Raw genomic sequence first — 23,234 nt, forward strand, 5'->3', positions numbered from 1 at the left:
GGGCGAATAGCATGGGAGGCGGGGCCAACCCTGGCCCCGCCTTCCACCCAGCGTGCCCTGGCCCCGCCTCCCACGCAGCGCGGGAGGCGGGGCCAGGGCACGCTGGTTGGGAGGCGGGGCCAGGGCGCAGGAGGCGGGGCCGGCGGGAGGCGCTTTTCAGCGCCCCCGCTTAATATTTAAATTTATCTCCGACCGGCCCTGATTACTGGATACCTTTTTGGTTATTGAATGAAAGATTCTTTTCAAATGATATTTCAAGCCAACTTTTAGAACAATAATTGAGAGGGATCTACATCCACATCACTATCCAAGGAGGGAAAAGTAGTGGATAAGAGTGAAATGGTGAGGAAAGAGAAGAATTCAAGAATATTTTCACCCTTTCTACCCAATCACAAGTTCTTCACACATCTGAATTCAGTGCAGCATTGGGCTTTCTCTAGCTATTTATTATTTTGTATATATTGGGCATGGGGGAATGACACGTGATTCCCAGAATAGCCTTTTTGCTCTAAATTTTGAATCACCCTGGTACAACTTATTTGCTTTGTGCATTTATACTCACACAAATAGTGAAGCAAACAAGTAAATGATAATCAATTGAGAAAGAAAAACACAACAAAGGTCTCCCAAACATGGAATTCCAGGAGAAGCATCTCGGCCTCCACATCCCACTATGCTTCGATAACCTCTGCTACTATTAACCTTCTGAAACCATTAACAATGAGGCTTTTGCACACACCTAGCCATACAAAACATTCACTTTAGGGAATAATGTTGTTAAATCTACCCAGAGGTGAATATTTGTTCTATTATGAGAAGTTTGCTGAAATTTCCTTCAATTGTTCTTGAGATAGGAAATATTTCTTGAAGTCAACTTATTTGCCCATTTAAAAAAGAGGATAGCGGGGAAATGTAGATAGAAAATGGTTTCATTTGTACATCCCTGAAGTCTGGAAACTACATCCCTAACAAAGATGCTGCTTGTTGTATATTGCATATTGCATAGCTTGAGGAAAATAAAGCATTCATGTTCAGAGAATAAGGTACTGTGAAAGATAGGCTTCTTTAAAAAGAAAAATGAAAAACATCGCCAGAAAAAGCCAGACAAAAGTGTAAATGGAAATGACTTACAGAGAAAGTGGTTGTAAAATCACTCATAAATTTTGTATCACAATCAAACTTTCAGAAGCATTTCCCAAAGCAGATCCATAGGTCTCTTGATGACAGCAGTGAGCTGGGCCTCTATTTTTTAATTTATTTATGTTTGAGGAGCTTGAGGATCCATTTCGTAATCTCTATGAATGTGGAATCAAAATCTATTGCAAGAGTCTTAGAAACAAGTTCAATGTAAAGACTTCAAGTGGTAGATTCATATCTTGAAACACACAAGAAATCCATGCATTAAAGGCCCATTCTGCAATGTTCTTTGTGACAGCAGGCATTTACCTTTGGATAACTCTATCCATATTTACTCATTTGCAATAGAACCTGTTAGTTAGGATTTTGAAATAGTTTTTAGGGCATGTATCCTCAGCATTAATCAAACGGTTGGCACATCCCTGTCAGTGTGAGTGAACTGACAGAAGCCTAAATTCAATTTTAGTCCCAATTAGAGTAGGAATGTATGTAAGGCCTGATTTACCAAATCCCAGTTGAGGTAATGGCTCTGTTTTATTTGGTACTAATGACTGAACTTTTTCCAGAAATGTCCAGAACACACTCAATGCTTATCTTCAGAATTGAACTTCTAGGAAAGCTTATCTTCTATATTTCCATGATTTATCAAAACAACAAGCATCATCCAAAATACTTTGAAAAGCAAAGAGAAGGATGGAATATAAATAAAAGAAATATTTCCCTCATTTGGATTCTGCTCCAAGTGATGAATAAACAAATAAGCAATTCAATTGATGATACCAGATAGAATCCTTACAATTATGTTCTCCCTTTTTTTTGAGATTATGCCAAGCTTTTGCTGGTACCCCATCCTGAGAATGGTATCCAAGTCTCCAAATTCTTGCAGCCAGATTTCACATCCGACTTAAGAACAGGGAAAGGGGAATTAAAACTAAGGCAAAGTTGCATGAAACTTCTGAATCCCAGGAATAGGAGAAACATTATCCTTGCTATTTAGATAGGAGCCCATAGCCACGGTGGCACAGAGGGGTAAATTGCTAAGGTGCAGAACTTGCTGACCGGAAGGTTGGTGTTTGAATCCACAGGGCAGGGTGAGTTAGCCCCAGCTTCTGCCAACCTAGCAGTTCAAAAGCATGCAAATGTGTGTAGATCAATAGGTACTGTTGACGGGAAGGTAATGGCACTCCATGCAGTCAAGCTGGCCACATAACCGAGGAGGCATCTATAGACAATGCCGGCTCTTCGGCTTAGAAATGAAGATGAGCACCAATCCCCAGAGTTGGACTCGACTAGGCTTAATGTCAAGGGGAAACCTTTACCTTTTACCATGGTTGTAAGTGGAATGCAATCCTATTAGAACAGAATGAGTACATGTCACATGTCTGAATTAGGGGCTCAGGGAAGAAAGGACATTGAAGGAACAAAGTAGCAAACAACACATATCATAGAGTCATAGAGTTGGGATACCACCAGGGCCATCCAGATTAACCCCATTCCACCATGCAGGAATATAAAATCAAAGCACTTCCCAAAAAAAAGGGAAAATTCGCCACACTCCAAGATAGCAAGGAAAGTTTACAAACACAGGTGCAAGTAATGAAATTCTACAACTAAAGAGGCGACTGCAAGTGTTGAGGATGATAAAGGGAAATTGAGAAAAGGAAGATATATATTACTGTCGTTCCATCTAGGTCAGTTGTTCTCAACCTTTTTTTGACCATGGCCCACTTGACCAGGGCCCTTTCTCCAACATCAGTACCAAGAGGGTTACGAATCAGGTTTTGGTCAACTTTAGATTTGGTTTCATTATTTGGGGTGCTGATTCAGAAAATTGCATTGGATAGACCACATCAGCTCTAGTTTCTGATACAGAACATATACCATCCAGTAGTCGTCATCTGCTAGCCCACAAAAAACCATATTTAATAATCTAGAAGACCATATTTGATAATAAAATAAAATAAATAAATAAAGAAGAGGGAGGATCATGGACCAGATTTCTGTTCTCATGGCTCACTGCTGGGCCGTGGCCCACAGGTTGGGAACCACTGGTTTAGGTGTAACCCTGTCTCACTTTGCTTGCACCACTATTGGCAGATTGCTATAACTTAGGTTTCTCTTACTTTTCCAGGAAACACAGTGGGTTCTATATTATCTTTAGTCTTCATGTTGTAATGAAAAAGCTGTGACGTTCGCCCTAGCTGTCGCTTTGGAAAACCTGACCCTTCTAAAGACCATGCGAAATCTTAGTTGTGTAGACTTGCTTTCTTTTCTTCCATCCCCCACCGCCTCCCCTATTTTTGGATAGAACCAGAACCATGTAATTTCAACCCCTTTCATCTTTTGCTATGCATTTTCTTAAAAAAAAAAAGAAAAGAAAGAAATGCAGAGATGGATTTGTAGCATATAACCTGGAGAAACTACTTTTGAGCAAAGGGGGTTTCTTTACTACTCCAAACTGCAGCTAGTCCCCCTCGGCTTTGTTCCAGGCAAGATGAACTGGGCTCACACAAAGGCCTGGGGTCGGTACTTTTTCATTTTTAATTAAGTATTGCACTTCACCTCCTGGGTACACCTTCTTTACAACACAGTCAAAATGTGTTTCAAAACTTTTAAAATAAATTGCTTGAGAACCCAGATTCCTGTTCTGCTAAACCTTGTGCCAGTGTTGTGTACCTGTCTTTGGCCGTTCTTTTTGACCACCGATCAAATGTAGAAGTAATCAGGTGCCTGGTTTTGTATCGCTTTCTACTGGAAGCAATTACTCCCAGCTGCAAAGGTGTTTTCTATGAGGCATACATAATTTCAGCAACCTGCTCACACAGCAACATGACAAAGGTGTTGCAGTAGTTTTCTACAGTCTCTTTCCTTAGCCAGTTCTTTGTTCTTTCCTGCCAACATCTTTTTATTTTGGTTTGCGATTCTGTAACTACCCGGTTCTTTCCCCACCAACATCCTCTCGCTGACAGTTATAGAGGTTTAACATACTGTATTAGGAAGCTCGTGAATATTGCTCTTTGATTTGTATTATGATAAATGTGCCAAGAAAAAAACCCACAAAATATGGGAAAGAGATGTTTTTCAAAGCATTCATGCTGTTGAATTCTGCTTACCCTGTAACAAGCATGTGCAGGTGCTAAAGCAATTCCATAGATGTTTGACAGAATGGAAGATACAGAAATCTGAAACAACTCAAGGGCTTGATCTTTTCTCAGACCCTGGTTTTTGCTTCCCCCTTTCCCCCCAGCAGTCTTCACATTAGCAGAGCAGTCAGTAGTGGAAAACCTGTGAACAACACATCCCATATCACCATCCATCCCTGTGGAAGTTACTTGAGATATGGAACAGAAGTATCCATTCCAATGGTGCATGCAATTCCAGAAAAGGGTGCTCTGGGGAATTCTGTTAGGTTTCTTCCATGAATGGGCATTGTGGAGAATTTTCTTTCTAAGCTATGCTTCATTCATTAGGACAGCCATCATGGCAGAACAGTTTGAGCATTGGATTAGGACTCTGAAAGAAACAGGTTTTGAATCTTCAACCATCCACAGGGTCACTTTAAGCCAGTCATGCTTTCTCATGCCAACAAAAGTACACAATTGGTTCACCATAGGTCAAAGTCAACTTGAAGGTAGTGGACAACCTATCTCATTATAAATATACAGGCATTCATCAAGTTACAAACATCCGACTTACATACAACTATTGTTACAAATAGGGGTGAGACAACAGGAATTGAGAGAAATCTACCCCTAGGAAGGGAAATTCTATGCTATCAAAAGTATATACAGTAGAGTCTCAGTTATCCAAAATAAACGAGCCGGCAGAACATTGGATAAACTAAAATCTTGGATAATAAGGAGGGATTAAGAAAAAAGCCTATTAAACATAAAATTACATTATGATTTTACAAATTAAGCACCAAAACATCATGTTTTACAAGAAATTGACAGAAAAATCAGTTCAGTACACAGTAGTGTTATGTAATAATTACTGTATTTACGAATTTAGCAACAAAACATTGCAACATTTACTACAAAAACAATAACTACTAAAAGGCAGACTGCCTTGGATAATACAGAACCTTGGATAAGTGAAGCTTGGATAAGTGAGACTACTGTATATATAAAATGACACTCCATGCAGTCATGCCGGCCACATGGCATTGGATGTATCTATAGACAATGCCAGCTCTTCAGCAGAGAAATGGAGATGAACACCAACCCCCAGAGTTGGACATGACTAGAATTAATGTCAGGGGAAAACAGTCTGCCTGTATGTTCCTACAACACTATGGACCTCTTCACATTGGGCTAAAATTGGCGGCATGCACTGGTTTTGTTCAGGTCACTCACAGAGCCCTCTAGCTCCCATCAAACAATGTCGGCGCAGCTTCATGGATGAAGGAGAGCGGACCCAGTGCATGCCACCACCACCGGCTTCCTGTGTTGCCATTAGACTCACGGAGGGAAGCTGCACACTCCATGCTTTCCCCCATGTGATCGCCCTCAGCTGGAGCCAGATGATGTGGGGTGTGAGGCGCCAGGTTCCCCACACCCCACAACGATGCGGTATATTCTCGGTGGCAGTGTGACAAGTTGCTATGACACCACAACACATTGCATTTTTTTTGTTTTTTTTTTAATTTGTTTATCTATTTATTGCATGTCTTGAGAACTTCATAGACAAAAGTCACCCCAAGAGTTGAACATACTGAAACACAATAAAAATGTTTAAAAGTTTCTGAAATAATCAAAAAGAGCAGAGATAGAATACTTCAACAGACACATAATACAACATAGAACACTTGGTGAAATATGGGTTTAAATCATGCACTCTGTAAATTTTGTTGGACTGCTGCCTCAGTCTTCTTCTCCATGCATCATGCTGGGTAGAGATGCTGGAAATTGCAGACCAACAAGGTTTCAATTAAATATTATTTCATGTGTATGCACTACATGATCAAACCACATGATCAGAGAGCCTCCTCCTTACTAGCTCCGGTTCTGCCAAATGTTTTCCAACAAAAGCATTTTATGATTACTTTCCTCCTTGTAGCTGGTAGGTGCCAGGCAAATGGAATTAAATAAACCACAATTCCCAGGAAGATATATGATAATACTCATATAAAAATAAAAGATGTCTAGTACTCATAAACAAGACCAACCTAGAAAAATAACTCTGATATTCTTCTTTTCCAAAAGTATCTAAAATAATCCCCTTTTAGTTACTTCTGAAAAATTGAATACTCTGCAAACCATGAACCTGTGATTTTTCTTCTCTCTACTTTTCTCAACAACCACAACAGGGAATGAGGCAAAGCAGGAGCCAGCAGTGACCCATAGGATATTCCTCCTCTGTTCTTTAGTGAGGTCCCAGCTTTTCAAATATATAAGTGTTTACTACAATGTTAGTATTGTATAGCTTCATTGTTCTGAAAAGCAATTAATTACAAGAAGCCAATTGTTTGTAATAATTTTGTTTCAAGCACTGAGCTGAAGTCAGAGATGGCCCACTGGCTCCATTGCTTCAGAGTAATGAATCCTTGCTGGGTTTGTGGAAATTACTTTGAGTTCTATAGGAGCTACCATCGGGCTGAATTATTTCCCCAAATGGGTTCAGGACCTTGAAGTGTTTCTCTAGTACCCAGCATATATTTCAAAGTAACATAGCCACCAGCAGCCTCTAGCCTTGGTAAATCTAACAAGGAAAATTACTCTAAGAAGTTACACAGAAACAATGATCACATCTTAGCCAGGAATGAATCAGCATATAGTAGAGACAATGCAAGTAAGTATTACTGTGGCCCTGTAAGAAAACGATGCAACACTTATTTACACTATTGCATTATAGCATGGGAAAGCCAGTATGGTATGTTGGTTCGAATGTTGGACTACATTAGCTACTGGGTAACCCTGGGCAAGTTATACATTCTCAAGCCCAGAAAACACTGTAATAAGGTGGTCTTAGAATCACTACTACAAAGCACATCACAACAACTATAGTATGAGTAGGAATCATTTGACCCTCTAGATGTTATAGGACTGTAAGACCCACAAGCCTTAACTAGTCTAGCCATTGGTGAAGAAGAATAATAATACACTTTATATTCCGCCCTTCTCCCCCAGGAGACGCAGAGCGGATTACAGCATTTACATACATAGGCAAACATTCAATGCCTTTACAATCATGTACAATGAAGACACAAAAACACAAACAAAGGCACAGGCTTCTCCTTTCATTTCTGGCTTCTGGAGGCAGTGCTCATCTCTGGCTCTGGCGAGATGCTTTTCTCTATTTTCAAGTCAAGGAGTCTGCGTTGTCACCTCCTGGCTGTGTGGCCAGCAAGATTGCTTGGAGCATCTCTTTTTGCCTTTTTTTCCGCCTATTTATCTACTCACATTTGCATGTTTTCAAACTGCTGAGTTGGCAGGAGCTGGAGCTGACAGACAGGAGCTCACCCTGTTTCATGGATTTGAACTGCCAACCTTTAGGTCAGCAGTTCAGCAGCACAAGGGTTTAACCCATTGCACCACCGCAGCCCCTGAACTGTCAGGAGTTGCAGTTCAGTGACATCTGCAATGCCACATTATATCATAGACACCTCTGCACTATAGATTTTGATATGATTTTTACCTCAAGGTATGCGGAAGCAAATATATTTGTTGGATGTATTCCTTTATTGACCCACACAAGCAGGCACAGGCTGGCATCCCATTGGTGAACTATGCTGGCAGCTGCCTTTTTTCAAAGGATGCATAATGGTGACAAAGGAAAACAGATAGAATCTGCTGCCTCTGAGCATCCTATTTCCCCCATGCCTTGCTTTCTTCATAGCCACTACAGCCACAGCCTTTTCCCCTGTCACCAGCACCCAAGCTGAAGTAGCTAGTAGGTATGTGCGATCCAGGAAAAAAATGGTTCTAAACTCTCTTCGAAAGGGAGCACTGGCGCTTCATTTCTAAAGTCATTTCCGAATTTTGAAGTAAAAAAGTTCAAAACTTTCTTAAACTTCCAAATCTTCGTATGTACCTCGTTAATGGCGGATGCACATGCGCATGAAGGAAAACATTATTGTCAATGGGGAAACTTGAGGGGCTTCTCTCTCCCTCATTTTTTTTAGCTATCCTTATGAAACTTGCTACAGTGGTAGAACACATGTACCACTGTTGGCTCACCAAATCTAAGAACATTTGACTTATCCTCAGATTTTTGGCAAATTTTCAAAGTTTTTTTTAAACAAATTTTTTAATAATAACGAAAATCTGCAGTGGGTTTCCATGGCTAAGTGGGGAATCAAGCCACAATCATAGTCCAACTCTCAAACCACTACACTACACCATGCTGTCTCAAAACTGGCAGCTGCTAGCCCCAGTCAGGAGGGGAAATGTTCAGGACTTGGTTGCTTTTTATGAGGCTGCCATTAAGTCAGTGGCTAGCCCCAGCCAGGAGGGAAAATGCTCAGGACTTTGTTGCTTTCTATGGAGCTGTTATCAAGCCCAGATGAAAAGGCTTTTCCCTTTCTACCAAGACTCAGCACTGATTGGGTAAGGAGGCAACCCCAGGCTAGGCTGCTCTTCCCTGCAAACAAAGTTTGGCTGAATTAAAAATGTTTTCTCATATATTCGAAGGTTTTCCTAGGCCATTAAATAAATGGGCTGCAACGCTTTGAATTGGAAGCTTAATTCCGAATCATCAAACCACCTCGAAACCCTGTTTGGAACCCAAAATAGATATTTTATTACGATTAATGACGATTCCAAGGAATTCGCCCATGCCTAGTAGCTAGCTATGCTAGCAATGTGCACTAATGGAATTCAAGCCAAAGTGGCAAAAACTATTTTCAAAAACAAAGAAATGTTTCCTTAAACAAAAATTAGTTTTTGATTCCATTAAGACAGAATACATATTCCAGAGACTTCTTGGTAACTGTTCCTTGGTTATGGAATTCTCTCCCAAGGGAGGCTTGATTGGTCCCATCTCTGCTTTTTTCATTGGCAATCAAACTAACCTAGAGTCTTTAAATGAGTGAGATAGTAGGTTGCGTGCGCGCACACATATATAATGCTTAGTGTGTTTTAAATTGCTATTAATTAATGTTTTATTTGGATATCATTGTGTTTTTTAAACTTTTGAACCGCACATCATTTTAGCTGTATTGTTGAAATTATATTATAAACCACTTTAATTTGCATATGGGAAAAAAGTGGGATATGAATAAAATAAAACAGTTCTTGAGTCAAAGAAATGATATTCCAACACCTAAGGAAAGGAATAATATACTGGTGAAATTATCAAATGAGTTAAAATAACTGGTAACACATACACAACACAGGATCAGTGGTTCTCCATGGATATAATTCATAATGATTTTTGACCTCTTCAAACAAATGCTCCATTTATTGGCTTCATTCCCATGTTGGGAGCAAATAAACAATCTAGCTTTTCTTGTATCTTTGCTACCTGAACATTCAAATCTCTCTTGAAAGATCTCCACCACCTCTGGGATTCAACCCAAACCCAAGGCCGCCTTGATGAAACAAAGAGCTAAGCGGAAGACAAACTTGTCACATTTTTTTCCTTTCCCAAGCTGCACACTTTCCAAGTTTTGTAAGAAGATCCACATAATTAGATCAGCTTACGGGAGGGGAGGGAGGGAGAGGAGTTGAATGACAAGGTCAGTCTCTTGCCCTTTCTGTAAATTAGAGAAGATTGCCATAAATTGCATAATATAATGAAACACCAATTTGCATATTAGCTGCTATATTAAAAGGGATCAGTTTTAGCTCGCAAAGCAGAACAAATAAAAACATGCATTTTAATAACTCAAATTACTCTCAGGAAGTGACCCTCAGCAGAAAGCCTGATTATCACTACTTAATTAGAAGCCTTGGAAATCTAAATCCTCCTTTAAATCTTATTCTGTGTACAGTGAAAGATGAAGCCGTGAGTTTTGTCTTAGATTCAATATTTACTCTTTACTAATATGTTTGCAGGGGAGACTTTCTGAGCATTAGAAAGATACGCGGGGGGAAGAAATTAATATTCAAAGAAAGGGCAGACAAAACCTGTGTTGGCTTGCAGGTGCAAAGCAATTAACAAGCTGGCATTTACAGTCCTTTCAATTAATTAATTAAAAATGCAAAGCTGACTTTCATTTCTTTAAATGTTTGAACATTCTATCCATCAATAACAAACCACTCCTCGAACGCTCTTCCAAGCAGCTGAGGAGCAAGAAACTTCTGAGCCTGCGTAGACGCGATCAATGGGCACAGGCATTTTTAAGGGTACCAATGCACACTAAACTTCGCAAATGGGCACCTGATGAAATTTAATACAGGTATCTCTTTTCAACAGCAATGGGATACAAGGCAACGCATACACAGCAAATGTGCCTCATGCAGGAATCACAAAGAATAATTAAAATAGCTTCTCATTACAATCCCTTTGTTAAGATTTATTATTCTTTTCAGAATAACCTTGTGAGTATAATGTTGCTTCCTTTGTTTAAAAGCATATGCCTTGTGTTGATTACACACCTTAAAATGCGCCTTCCTGTGGGTTTGTTAACCTGGGAGCGAGAAAGAAAGACGCTCATATTAATGCTAGAAGGTAAAGATTTGATGGATGTCCCAGCAGGACACTGGCTGGGGAAGAATCGCTGGCTCGGAGATTCAGAACCATCCTTATTTAAAAGACAACATCGTTATTGCAGTTTAATTAAAACATAAATACTACATTGTTACTTCACTAGGCATTCACTCAGCTGGAACTAACTGTATTTGCTTAATCTACAATTTTAGATGTATTAGCAAAAATAAATGTTGGCGAATATAAGAGCCTGATTACATATCTTGGGTAAATTGGTGATAATGAGTCAAGAGACTTTGTGTTCATTCACATATATTAGAATAAGAATCATTATGAAATTAAAGCTAAGATTAATCCTGCTAATGACACCATGGAGCATCTGGGAATAAGATAACCCAGATGTCAAATTCGCTGTGATAGTGTGCTGCTATTTGATAGAGTAACCCCTTGAAGTGTTCTTCTAAGGCAGCTAGCTGGTACCCCACAGTCCCAGCACTTGAAATGCAAATGAGTGACAAGATAGACTAATAATGAGAGCAGATTCTAGCAGTAAGGAAAATGAATAAATTAAAAAAAAATCTCAACCACTGATAAGAACAAGCAGCAGGCGCCCTGATGTCCTCAATTAGGGTGGATGACATCTGCAGTGTATTTCTCTCTAATAAAGCCCTCACTCTGTATTCCAAAGCACACGATTCTAACACTGTTAACATTTTAATGTCTCGGGCGTGCATGGTAACATTAATTACAAGATGATTTGGACGACTTCTGAATCTCTTTTATGTCTTCCACGGAGTAAAAATCTGAGTCGCAGCTTTGATATCATAAATAAAATGTAGAGACCTGCCAAGCATTAAAGCTTTCCTGAAGTAACTCAGATCTGCCAAGTTACATTAAACCTTGATAGCTAAGTAAAGAGCATTCTCTATGAATTTAAGGAGGGGGGAGAGTTGTCTATACATTTTAATGTACGAATTTATTGCTCCCTAGCATTTTATCTTCTCTAGGCTGTGATGACTTTTTTTCCTGTTGCAGTTGTGTTGTTTTAATGAGCAAACTATTTATACATAGGTCAATTTACTTCCTTAATGGCGGGATTTTTTTTCTTTGCGTGGGCTCCATCTTCTATTCATTAAGAGTATAATTACTTTTAAAGCTTATTTCTTCCCCATCTTTAACTCCGGTTATTTTGTTCATACAGCATTTTTTAATGAAAAGATAGCATATTGTAGAATTTATGAGCCATTGTTTAATTTATATCCCACTCGTATATTTATTTAGTGACCTGTCCACATGATATAAGCTAGAATTCTGTCAGAGATATACAGAAGTATGAGTTTCATGCCCATCCAGCTGATAAGAACAAAAACCAAGATTTACATGCCGGAGGCATACTATTGCATATAGGGTGGGATGTGTGTGAAGGATGCATTCATTCCATAATGTTTCCCGAGATCCCATTTCAAAGCATGTAGGGCAGTGGTTCTCAACCTATGGGTCCCCAGGTGTTTTGACCTCAACTCCCAGTTTACCAGCCGTTAGGATTTCTAGGAGTTGAAGGCCAAAAACATCTGGGGACCCCAGGTTGAGAACCACTGATGTAGAGTCCCAACGTAGAAGTTCTACCAATGTACACTGGTACATCACATTGCAGTCACATGCATTCAGCACTAATCTATATATATTGCACTGTACTAGTATCCAGTATAGGGACTGTATACTGCAAATGGAACTTAATTCCACCAGTATTCACTATACTATGGCAACATGGCATCTTGGCCATGCACTTTGTTATTGTTACTGTTGTGAGCCTTCAAATAATTTCTGACAAGAAAATCTATCGCAGTGTTTTCTTGGCAAGATTTGTTCAAAGAGGGTTTTCCTTTGCCTTCTTCTGAGATCAAGATAATGTGATATGCCTAAAGTCATCCAGTAGGATTCCATGGCTGAGAAGGGAGCGAACCCTGGTCTCCAGAGTTGCTGTCAAATGCTCAAATGCTTATTATCCCACTACATAATAAAAGGTAAAGATTTCCTCTTGCCAATAAGTCTAGTTGTGTCCAACTCTGGGTTGGTGCTCATCTCCATTTCTAAGCTGAAGAGCCGATGTTGTCCGTAGATGCCTCCAAGGTCATGTGGCCAGAATGACTGCATGGAGTGCTGTTACCTTCCTGCCAGAGAAGTACCTATTGATCTACTCACATTTGCATGTTTTTGAATTGCTAGGTTGGCAGAAGCTGGGGCTAACAATGGAAGCTCACCCTGCTCCTCGGATTCAAACCACCAACCTTTTGATCAGCAAGTTCAGCAGCTTAGCGATTTAACCAGGTGCTCCATAATGCAACACAATACACGATGCAACACACGACACAATATCAACAGATAAAAGGATAGTCTGTTCATGGATTGAATGTGTATGGGGAGGTGAACCTCCCATAATTTTAGGTAAGGGTCTCACCACAAACTGCGACACACAATTACCACATGTTAACATTCATTTGTGTCCAGGGTCAATTATACAGTAGTCTCTGATTCTTTGTTACCTTCTAGATGGGTTGAACTGCAACCCACGTTCTATCCAGCAGCTTTGTTGCTGGGGATAGTGAAATCTGTACTCTAACACATATTGGTAAGCACCAGGTTGTAGGTCCCTTTCATCCACCATAATCAGGTTTCTCAAGATAGGGCAAAAAGATGCCCCTGAGGGATTGGTTGAGTGGGTTGGACATGGGTATTCTATGATATCGTGCAACTTTACAATATTCAGTGTCTCTCTGAAACTCTATCAGAGGTGCACATTTCTTGTTATTCTTGTATTGTGATTTTTCCAACTTTAAAAAAAGTATACAGTGTTCACCTCACTACTTCGCGGTTCACTTTTCATGGATTTGCTGTTTCGCGGTTTTTCAATAAACTCTAAAATACTATTATAAATCTTAAAAAATTACAATTTACAGCCTCAGGAAGGGAGGAAGGAGAAGCCAAAGGGAGAGAAAATGTGCCCAAGTGGCAACAGGAGGAGAAGGGGGTGATTTATCAATACACAATTGGTTGATAAAGACTTAAAATAGTGTATAAATACAAAAATAATGTGTACATATTAAATTAAATATAGTGCCCCTACTTTGCGGATTTTCATTTATTGCGGGTGGTCCTGGAACCTAACCACAGCGATAAGTGAGGGAACACTGTAGCATTGTTAACCTCAACTATGTCAACATTCCAGTGCTTCTTTTCTTTTGTGAACAGGACACATGTGCTGAAGGCAGAAGCAAGCTCTCCCAAACAGGTTGGGGCTCTCTTACTTTGGACAGATCTGTGAACTAGCAATATCTTGCAGAGTTCCAATTTGCAATTCTTGAATCTCACTGAATGGGACAACCCATTTGCATACTGGGTGAGACCATCCTGGGATCATTTGGGACAGTTCACTCTTTTTAAGATTAGGAGTGAGACCCATCAGTTATTTACAGTTCAACTAAATGCAGTGATCTGGATACTGCGGAATCAGTCTGTAACACAAGCATGTCAATGAACTGTATTTCATGTTGTCTTATGTAGATGTTAGCAATTCAGAATAGAATGAGCATAAACTGAGTGCATTAAGGAGCATAGTGTCTAAGGCTGTGATAGAAACTAATTAAAATGAATTAAACTGGACATTTTTTTAACAAAAATGTGCACTTTAAGTTTCTCTCTCAGGTAGTTCACCTAGGTTGCAATGACAACATGAACTCAATTCCAAAATTAAGTTATTAATTTAGTGTTATTAAGCAATTAATTAAATGCAAGGCAGAACTAAAGAGCCAACAAATTTTCCATTTCTCTGTTGCTTCTCTATTGGAAGCTGAGTTGTCTTGGCTTTTTGCCAAAGTATTTCCTGCTTTTTGCTGATCTTTGAGGACTGTTTAGCATTGAAAACAAGACACAATACAAATTAACTATATTATTATATAATTCAATTTACAACAATTTAAAAAGTAATTTAAACATACTAATTATGATTTTTTAAATAAAAAAGCAGCACAGCGCAGTTAAGATTATTTTTGCAATGGTCCGTTGACAAACAAAGGTTTGGGTAAACAGAAAGAGAACAGAGTGGGGACCAGGCTGGCCTCATCAGAGAAGGAATTTCACATCTTGGAGCTGTGATTGTAATGGGACTAAGAAAAATCTCTTCCCTGCGGATCTCAAAATTCAGGTAGGATTGTGTTGGGAAGATATGGTCCTTTAGATCCTCTGAGCTAATGTTAATGCCTCAGCCCTTCTTAACTTTCCTGTCTTTGTCAAGGTACAACGTGGTGGCATATCCCCATAGGAAAATAATGCTACAATCATATGTCTGTATGCTCTTTTTTTCACTGACCTCGACAGTTATGATAGTTATGATAGCCTATAATCTTCAAATATCACACATATCTTTCTTATATTAAATCAGGCCATTTATACTTCTAGTCCAAGTCTGTTGGCATCACTCTTTTTCTCTTGAATTCCAGGTTGCTGCTCTGTTCAAAACCATGGTTGGAGGACATTTTTCTTATGAAGGACCATTGACTTATGGACAGAACCAGAACATGTTGGGAAGAGAATCAGATCCGGTGGCTGGCTGTAGACCAGCGGTTCCCAACCTGTGGTCTGTGGACTACCAGTGGTCCCCAAGAACTAAAATATGGTATGTGGCCTCACTGTTACTACACCATTGCAACAAGAGTGATTAGTCTCACAAAGCCTTCTTATACTGCCAAGGCAACAGGGGATGTCAAGAGGGGAGAGGCTGACTACTCATGAAAGATGTGACAGCAGGCCTCCTGACTGCTGCTTCTCCTCCTCCTCCGTCTCCCTGAGCAGAGCCATTCCATGTGGTGCCTGGAAGTGGGGGCGCCTTGTAGTCCTCATTTTTAGGCCTGTTCCTAAGGTTATTCAGAAAAAACTGGGTAGACCACATCAGCTCTAGGTTATTAAATATGGTTTTCTGTGGGCAAGCAGATGGCGACTACTGGATGGCATATGTTCTGTATCAGAAATTAGAGCTGATGTGGGCTATTCAATGCAGTTTTCTGAATCAGCACCCCAAATAACCAAACCAAATCTAAAATTGTCCAAAAATTAATTTGTAACCCTTTTGGTACTAATGTTGGAGAGTGGTCCCTAGTCTAAGTGGTCCCTGGTAAAAAAAAAAAAAGATTGGGTTCACTGCTGTAGACAGAGCCCAAAGTAGGCAGAATTTGTAGCATTGCATAACTCTTTATTTGTCCTGCCCCCTCTTCTCTTGAACTCTCTCTTACTCATAACTGAAATAGAGATGTGATTTGGAGAGCAAAAATGATTACAGAACATCTAGAATGAGGAGAGCAACTATAACCTCACCCGGGGGGGGGGGGGGGGGTCAGTGTTATATCCACACTACCTCACCATTGCCTATGTTGAATGAGGCTGATGGAAGCTGTAGGTCAAAAACATGTAGAGAGGCATACAGGCAGGCATAGATATTGTTTGTTTTTACTATGTTGTACATTTTCCAGCAGTTGTTGGCCCTGATTCATATTAGCTTTTCTCTAGTTTTATACATCAGTTACTCATTAAGAGGACTCCTGAGTGACAGACCACACCCTTGAATGTTTTAATTGAATAGTTAAACACTGGTATAATAAGCGGCTATCCTTCACACACTAACAAAGGAATAAGTACTATAAGAAGAAAAGCATGGTGGCTGGGAGCTTAACAACAATACTGAATTCTGAGCTGCGTTCCCTGACATGGCACTGAAAGTGTTATTTCAGGTACACTTCATATCTAAAACTGTTGCCTGTGATGCAAAATAGCTATTGGTTCCAAAACCCAAATTTGTCTTGGACATACACAAATAGTTGTTCTTTATTTGAACCCAATTCCATAATGCAAATCTTTCATTGCCAGGTCAAAGGAAGAAATATTAATTCTCACCATTTTTCATTCTCAGAGATTCATAGCTACTTTGCAGAATTCCCACAATAGAATTTTCGGCTTCCAGTTGTTATCCATGTCTGGGTCTACTGCATTCTATGGTCAGTGTAGATCTATATCATGCAGTTTAACTGCATTGAACTGCATTATATGGGTCTACACTAGTAGTTCCCAACCTTTTTTTGACCAGGGACCACTTTCCAACATTAGTACCAAAAGGGTTACGAATCAGTTTTTGGTCAACTTTAAATTCAGTTAGGGAGCCCCTGATAGTGCAGTGGGTTAAACCGCTGAGCTGCTGAACTTGCTGACCAAAAGGTCAGCAGTTCAAATCCGGGGAGCTGGATAAGCTCTCGCTGTTAGCACCAGCTTCTGTCAACCTACCAGTTCAAAAAACATGCAAATGTGAGTGGATCAATAGATATCACTCCGGAAGGAAGGTAACGAAGCTCCATGCAATCATACTGGCCACATGACCTTGGAGGTGTCTATGGACAACACTGGCTCTTCGGCTTAGAAATGGAGATGAGCACCAACCACCAGAGTCTGACATGATTGGAATTAATGTTAGGGGAAAACCTTTACCTAGATTCAGTTTGGTTGCTTGGGGTGCTGATTCAGAAAATTGCATTGGATAGACCGTATCAGCTCTAGTTTCTGATACAGAACATATGTCATCCAGTAGTCGCCAGCTAAATGACATCATGCAAACATTATCCTCTGACAGTCTACATGGCCCTAAAGTTCTGACCAGCACTATCAACATCTTGCTTTACGCTGATGATATGGTGATCATGGCAATGTCTCCAGTGGGACTGAGAAGCTCTCTGGAAAAATTCAATTTGTATTGTGAGCTAAATTCCCTCATTATGAACAAGGATAAATCCAAAATCATGGTCTTTCTTAAAAACAAGAAATGGTACACTTGGACCCTGAATGATGTACACTTGGAACAAATTAATAGCTACAAATATCTAGGCATTACGTTTTCATCATCTGGTGCTTGGGCTAACTATATTACTCATAGTATACAAAGAGCAACGAAAGCAGCAGGTTCCATTTACAAGCTGTACCATCATAGATACCCAGGCACAATCAGACCCGCCCTGGAAGTCTTTAAGAAAAAAATAATGCCAACACTTACATATGGGGCTGAAATTTGGGGACATACCAATTTGGCCAAGATCGAAGCCTTCCAAGTTAAGCAGCTTCACATCCTCCTGGGCCTTTCCAGAACAACGCTGACTGCTGAAGTAAGGGCAGAGCTAGGAATGCTCCCAGTAAAAGCTCAAATTTTAATGAGACAATTCAATTACTGGTCAAAAATAAATTGGATGAATTCCAGTAGACTTCCTCGCCTATGTTTAGAGGATCAAGACCAGCATGTCCACAAGTCATCATGGGTAGTGGCCTTAAACAATGAGATGGCTAAAATTGGCCTTCCTTTACCATTTCTGAACTATCTAGGACGAAGGGCAAAATAAGTGCTTATGCAACGCACTCATGATATCTATGCTCAATTGGACCTAGCAAGCATAAGTAGGTCCTCTGTCACAAAGTTTTTAGCTTCTCACAAAATGAACATGCATTTAGAACACTATCTGACCATTCCAGTTCCGTTACCCCTAAGAAGAATATATACCAGGGCTAGGTTTGAACAAATCGGTATTATGATGCAAACTGGTCGCTACAGCAACATCTCAAGAAATGAGAGATTTTGTGTTTGGGGAGAACAAATAGTGGAGGATATCGAAAAATTTTTGATTGACTGTCCAGCATATACTGAACTACAATACAGATATTTACATCAATTACTATCCAATTTCAGATCCCCCAACAGAAATGATCTTCTGACATTCCTCTTGAAAGGACAAGAAAGATCCACCATAATCAAAGTAAGCCTTTTTATCCTGAAAGCTTTCTCAAAAAGAGCACATTTCCTGAAAGAAGAATCAGGAAAATAATATTCTAACTGTAAACAGAAGGTCAGCTGCTGCCTTCTCCTCCTTTTTGCCTCATGTTTATTTGTATTGTATTTTGAAATGGTCATATAACTGTTCAAATAAATAAATTATTATATTATTATTATAGTCGCCATCTGCTCACCCACAGAAAACCATATTTAATCATCTAGAGCTGATGTGGTCTATCCAATGCAATTTTCTGAATCAGCACCTCAAATAACCCCAGGAACAGGCCTAAAAACGAAGACACCAAGACATTTTTTTAGGCTGTGTTATTATCCATAGTAGTACTGGTGAGGCCGCAGACCATATTTTCATTCTTGTGGAGCACTCGTGGTCCACAGACCACAGGTTGGGAACCACTGGTCTACACTGCCCATAGAATGCAATTCCAAGCTGCATTTTATGGCACTATAGATCCAGCCCATGATCTGGAGGTATACACACTTTTAAAAAATGAACAGTCATGAGATGGTTTGTTTTCTATAGCTACAGTAAGACAGGAATGTATTTCCAGTTTTTGAAGAGTTCTGTCTAGTGCTACAGGAATACTTCTTCAGAAAGTGTATGTTTGCTGCATGTGGCAACCTCTGCTTTTCTTCCTGCTTCACACAATTTGAGAACACAACTTTGACAAAGTATATGCTCCTAGCTTACATCTTTACGTCCCCATTACCTGGTGGTCTGTGAAATTGCTCAGGTCCACGTTTCTCCTTTATGCCATAACCCGATTTATTGGACCATAAATATTTAAAATGTAGCTTTTAAAAATAAAGTTTTAAAGTTAATAGTCAATGTACTGTAAACATAAATAAAACAGCAGCAAAAAGAGAGAAAGAGAAAGGATGCCAACCAATTTCCTACTAGCAAAAGTCCTTAATTTGCAAGCAAACATGTTCTCAGAATTACTGTACAGGGATTTTATATGTATATAAATGCATAAGCCATGGTTACAATGGTCTTTTCTTCCCTTGATGCTTGGACATTACTCCCATTAATATTAATGGGAGTCAGGCTTGCACATAGAGGAGACAACCCCCTAATTAGTATAATGGCACAGCCAATATTCCTAGCAGAGAGACCATTTTGTACACCTTAATTGTACAAAATTGGCAACAAGTTACCATAGCCATAGCTCAAATGGATACACAGGCACACGAATTCTCTTGTGGTGGAGAGATGTGTCCAGATTTCAGTGTTTGGGTGACAAAAGCTTTTTGCACATGTGTGTTATCCCTTCGACCCTTGCTACTTAGCCTTTGGGGATTTCGCAACGGCTATAGTCACGATCATGATCACATAAGAAAAAAGAGGCTTTATCTCCTTTTCTGTAAATTCTTGTCTCCTGACTATGGGGAGATAATCTTTTCAGCCATTTCTTTCAGCGGACAGTCTTGATAGTTGATCCTTTCTTATCAGTGCTTTGATAGAGGGTGCCATGGAAAAACCTAAGTCAAACAATTGTTAAAGTATATGAGGATTACAATAGTACAATCTCACATAAAACTCTAGTGCTTTTGATAAAAAATGTCAGTAAAATATTACTAGAGAGATTGGTTATAGCATTATTATTATTACTACTATAGTTATTCATTTTTCCTGCATTTAAATATTAGAGCATTTAAATGCAAGCTGAAATACTTTCTTCCATTCGTTTTTATTTTTGTTGGGCACACACATTGAGTGGAATCCTACTCTCAGTTAGAGTAAATCTATTGACTCAATGGTTCGATTATAAGTCAACACATAGGTAAATCTCACAATTTCAATGAGTCAACTTTTGTTGGGAGTAATAATGGAACTAATGTGTATATCTGCCATAGCCCAATTAATTAAATCTGTTTTCTCTGTGTTTCTGTATTAAGTTGGCCTAATCCTGCCTTTTTCAGTTACATATTACTACTGGTCAGCGACATTAGCCTAATGAAAACACAAAGAAAGTTTCCAAAAAGTAACAAGTGATTTCAATTTAACACAAATCAGGGTTCTTTTATCTTCCACTTATTCATGGTTTCAGTCCACCAAAAGCAAAACAAAACAAAATTTGCAAAAAGAGATGCCAAATTCTTAATGTTGGCAGCATATGCAAATCATATGAGCATACAGTTACTTACCTTGCGAAGGTATGCTCAGTTTGCATACATTATTTCAAAATGGATACTCAGCAGAATCGAGGTGGGGGAGGGATCAAAAGTAATGTCACCATGGGAAGGAGAAAAGAAGAGGTACAAGTGCTGATCGGCAGAGGAGGCATTCGAGATGGTATGCAATAAGAATGGCAATTATTATGTACTCATGAACACATGAAGATCTTCAAGACTGTGTGCCCCCTTTCCAAAAGTATATCTGAAATGATGAAAGATAGGTAATTGGAATGTAATTCCTTCCTACCACGTATATCTTTAAACAGTTCAGCTGTTAATATTACTTTGCGAATGAGGCTACAACCCTTATCTAAGAGTAAGTCCCATTGAACCACATTGGACCTATTTGAAAGTGAACTCATATCGTTTTGCAGGGCAAAGAAAAAGCTTCTCCAAAGCTTGGTTCTGCTATTGCAATGGCCCCCAACCTTTGGCCCTTCAAGTGTTTGGGACCAGCTCCCAGAAACCCCTATTAACTTGGCCAACTATCAAAAATTCTGGGAGCTGAAATCTAAACTACTTGGAGTACCAAAATTGTGAATCATTGTGCTTTTGAGTCATAAGATAGAGAAGCTACCGTCCTCAGTCCAAGCTTTCACATTCTTACATAGGTATATAGACACTCCACTTGCCTCACTGCCAACAGAACCTCTAAAAATGCCAGCCATAGATGCAGGTGAAACATCATAAAAGAATGCTGCTGGAATATGGCCACACAGCCTGAAAAACTCACAGCAACCCAGTGATTCCAGCCATGAAAGCCTTCAATAAGACTACATAGTATTCGTGCTAGCAAGTCCATCTTTAAATTCAACAATTCAACACTTCGCTGCACTGAATTGCAATATGTTTTCTACATTGGACCTTACCCTTTCCTTTACATTTTCATTTTTTCAGGCTAAAGTCTTGTTCTGGAAAACTATTATTGTTGGCCATGCACTTTCAGACATAGCTACAATAATGGAGCTCTGCTTTTGTAGCTATATCTCCCAATTTGTTACCCATAGCCCACCATAGAAGTTAGTCAAACACAACAACCAAGGAGGTTCCAGGACATTGGACACCAGGACACTGAACGGTGATACATCTAACTCCATCCTACAAAGATGGTATGGGTTGTAAAGGAGAGGCAGAGGCACTACTGCCAAGATGGAAGAAGTAGCACCTCAATCTCCAGACCTTGATGTTTTTACCTGGCTTCTAAGATGGGTTTTGTAGTCACAGCAATAAGTATGAATTGCAATATTTTGATGTCATAAGTCTGGCTTAGAATAAATACCACACAGGATACCAGCCATCATCATCAACATTAAAGTTTATTTATACCATACCTTTTTGCAAAGACCAGGAACTATCAAAGAATTTTAATAGAGCTCTCTTGAAAAGCTTGGTCAGAGTGTCACCAAACCACTCTTTAACTCACTGAAAAGAAATATTCTCTCTCCTTACATTTGCTGATGGGCCTTTTGCTCCTCTACAGTCAACTTCTCTCTCTGGCAAGGCTCTGCACATACCCATCTGTCCTGATGGCACCATGCCCATTAGCACAGGTACTGTGACAGTTTTCAAGCATCGTGCAGATACCAACCAAAGATCATAGGAGAAGGGAAGCTTTCAGAATGCATGAAATGACACTTTATTTGTGAGAAGCTCCCTCCCAGCGTCAAACAGCGCCAAATTAAGAACACATGCTTCATTACAAGAGATCACATCTGTTGACAAACATTGGCACATTAACCCATCTGCCCAGAAGTCTCATTAATCTGACTCAGGACTGAATATTTTGAAGTGAGCAGAACAGAAACATCAGAGTAATACAATATCAGGCTCATCAGAGACTTGCAATTATCAGTTTCAATGGGGGTGGAGGGGGCGTTTAAAATATTTCCTGACTGGAAAGCTGAGCAACAGTCCAAATTCAACCTAGGGATAATTAAGCAAGCAAATAAATGAAAAAATCCTCGTTTGCAGATAGCTGGCTTGTAATTCAATATTGTTTGGGATGCCCACAGGTGCCTTAGATGAAAGATTGGAAGAAAGATTCTGTCAGGCATTCACAACCAACCTACACTGAATTGAACCACAAGTACCATCAAGGCACATGTATGTGCACATTTGAAACCTCTACAAAAAAATAAAGGGAAGAGCGGATAGACCCAAAACGGAAGTGAAAGTGATAAAAAGAGAGAAGGAGAATAAGAGGGATGAGATCAAAACGGCAGAACTTGAAAATGTTACTTATGTGAATTGTAACATTGGAATCTCCCAGCTGGCAGGGCTAGTGATGGTCAAAAAAGGTATATTTTGAAAGCTCTTTGAATGAAAACTTGGTTGTATGACTCTTTATCCAATAAGCCCACCATTGTCTATAGTGATATCCACTTGGGTTTGGTTCTAGAACGCACTCACTTCGTGGACACCAAAATCTGTAGATGCTCAAGTTCCATTATATACA

The sequence above is a fragment of the Anolis carolinensis genome, chromosome 4 (genome assembly GCF_035594765.1).
Source record: "Anolis carolinensis isolate JA03-04 chromosome 4, rAnoCar3.1.pri, whole genome shotgun sequence".
Taxonomy (NCBI): domain Eukaryota; kingdom Metazoa; phylum Chordata; class Lepidosauria; order Squamata; family Dactyloidae; genus Anolis; species Anolis carolinensis.